Source organism: Lycium barbarum, chromosome 5 (assembly GCF_019175385.1).
Source record: "Lycium barbarum isolate Lr01 chromosome 5, ASM1917538v2, whole genome shotgun sequence".
Lineage (NCBI taxonomy): Eukaryota > Viridiplantae > Streptophyta > Magnoliopsida > Solanales > Solanaceae > Lycium > Lycium barbarum.
The window spans coordinates 128,017,005-128,019,894 of NC_083341.1; the positions used below are offsets into that span (position 1 = coordinate 128,017,005).

Consider the following 2,890-nt stretch of genomic DNA (forward strand, 5'->3'; position numbering starts at 1 on the left):
TCTTTGTTGCCAAAAGTACTTTTTGCAACAATAATCAATACTATGACAACAAAATTAATTTTTTTGGCAACAAAAATGTTCATTTGTCAACAATAAAACTAAGTTGTTGCTAAATGTTAAATTTTTTGTTGCTATTTCTATACTTTCTTGTAGTGCTGCAATGATCAAAATCACATTCAATGAAGTGTAATACAAATTAACGAAGCTTGCAATTCCTTTTCTTCCTTCATTTGTTGTTGAATCAAACTGATCCACTCCAATTGGGATGCTATAGGGCCTTATGCCACCAGACCCAATGTTAAAAAGATAATAGGCTCATTATTATTAAGCCCATCTATGATTTGTCAGGCCCCATGCATTCTTGGCCCACTTTGTAAGGAGAGGGGTGCAGCTGAGGTAACCAAGGTATCAAGGTCAATGTCAGCATTCCTGATATTTGGCACAAATATCTAGATTTAGTGTCATTTGCACTTCACTTCTTAGCACTTTAATCGCAATTTTTAATGCAAATTGTTGTATAAGATCTTATGTTGGTATGCTTGTATGAATAGGTACAACAGGGACCAATGGAGGGTATTTCGAGCAGTTTTTGATTGAATCTGAGGCTGTGCATGTTGGTTGAACATGGGAAGGAAGTTCCAGCACTTGAAGGCAGAATCCAACCACTGAAGGGTCTCATGCGCTGGCTATGTGTCGCACAGCCAACACACAAAAACCCCATCTCTGAATCTCAGACAGGCCATGCATTGGCCATACACACAGAGGAGATCATGTGCTGGCCATGCGACGCATAGTCAGCGCACAAGCGGTGTCAGTTGTCCTACTTGGATCGGGATTAGGCCAACCTATCCTATATTTACCCTAGCGTATAAATAGTCGTTTTTAACATTAGAAAGGCGACTTGGATGAATTTTGAGACTTGTGAAACTCTTTCTAGGTTTTATTCCTCTTCTATTACTTTTCTTTACATTGAAACCCTATGTTAATCATGAATTCTTGTTTCCATTCTCGAATCATGTGTAACTAAATACCGTAATTCTGGGGTTGTGGCGTAGCCATGAATATTGATGTTTGACAAGTATTTCAATCTTAGTAGCTTGTTTGTATGCAATTGCCTCTTTACTTCTGTGCTTAATTGCTTGATTGTCTGCGCAATAGTTGAGTTCTATTTACTAATCGACACCCGTGCTTGGGAAAGACGTTGTCACTATGGAGGAGAAATAACGAGATTGTGATCTGAATATCCCTATAGTTGGGTCAGGATTTGTGACTAGGGTAGGAATATACTTAGTTACCGCAATCAATTTCATGCCGTGCTCTTATTGCATTTTTGATAGGTCAATACCATAGGAATATAGGAGGCGAGTTATCTTGAATCGGCGAGTAGTGGTTCGGGAGAACACTACGAGATTAATAATCCGGTTAATTGACAATTGTGAACAAAGTTGCTAAGGTGGGATACTTGAATGACTCAATAGGATTGGTGAACAGACCACGACCCTGGAATACTTCTAAAATCTTGATAAAAGCAGTATTCAAATACGTTCTTAGCATAAATTTTGGTTACATTGTTGGTTATTTTTATTACAGCATTAGTTTAAAAATAACCAAAACTTTTATTCTTTACTTGCATAGGTAGTAGCAATAGTTTATTTTCGTGAAAGTATTGGTCATAAGTCTCTGTGGGTTCGACATCCGATTTTATATAATCACTATATTACTTGTACGACCACGTACACTTGCGTGTGCATTTGGACGCAACAAGTTTTGGCGTCGTTGCCGGGGACTTAGAAGTCAATTATTTTTTCCATAATAAATTGTATTGCTATACTTATCCAGGTATTAACGTCTTGATCTTAGCTGCTACTTGATTGCAGGTACTTTACTCGAATGCGAAGGATTGTGAGTCAAAACAATCTTGAGGAATTCGATCCTAAGCCTGAATGTACTTTCAATCGGCGCAGTCGAGATTTGAATTTATTGCAGAACCCGCGAGCTGTAGCAGAGTTACCTTTGGTCATGGCTAATAATCAACCAACGAAATTGAGAGAGTTGCAATGCCTCGTGTGGCGGATGCCACTTCAAGCATTGTCAAGCCCACCATCGAAGGGCACTTTGAGCTGAAGCATCCTATGATTCAACTACTTCACTCTAGTGGGAAATTCACGGGAATGTCGCACGAGGATCCTCAGCGTCACATCCATACTTTTCTGCAGATTGTCGATACTTTTGCTACTGGAAGGGTCACTAAAGAATATGTGCGGCTGACACTGTTCTCCTTCTCTCTATTGGGGAATGCAGGTAACTGGTTATTAGCAGAGCCCGCCAATTCTATCACTACGTGGGATGACTTGGCGACGAAATTCTTGACAAGGTTCTTTCCACCAACAAAGACAGCTCGCCTCCGAAGGGAGATCATGTCATTCAGGCAGAAAAATAGAGAAAATTTGTATCAAGCCTGGGAGAGGTTTAAGGGTCTCCTCAGAGATTGTCCTCACCACCATCGAACGAATGAAATTCTGGCACACACATTTATTGAGAGTCTGGATGCCCAACATAAGTCATCACTAGACACTGCTGCAGGAGGGCAGGCTCTTGATCTAAGCTATGAATAACTATTCATACTATTGAACAGGTTTACTCAGAGCACTCCAGACTGGCGGGATGATGCAGCTAGCAGTTCAGTTAGGAAGGCACCGGGTGTCTTTGAAGTGGATAATTTTACAACACTATCAGCACAGATTGATGTCATGCTCACTGAAATCAAGAAGTTAACTGTTGCGCAAGCTCCACTACAGGTGCATGCAGTGCAACAAGCCATCGTTTTTTGTGAAGTCTGTGGAAAAGGTCACAACAGTGATGCATGCCCTGCAAAACCCGCATCCATATA

The 2,890-nt window shown here is 40.5% G+C and overlaps 1 non-coding gene across 1 annotated transcript; it reads right to left on the reverse strand.

The window, feature by feature from the left end:
• Positions 1-2,399: 2,399 nt before the first annotated feature.
• Positions 2,400-2,506, reverse strand: LOC132643041 (small nucleolar RNA R71). The gene has a single exon (XR_009583496.1). It is a non-coding gene; the product is annotated as a small nucleolar RNA R71 (small nucleolar RNA).
• Between the last annotated feature and the right edge of the window lie 384 nt (positions 2,507-2,890).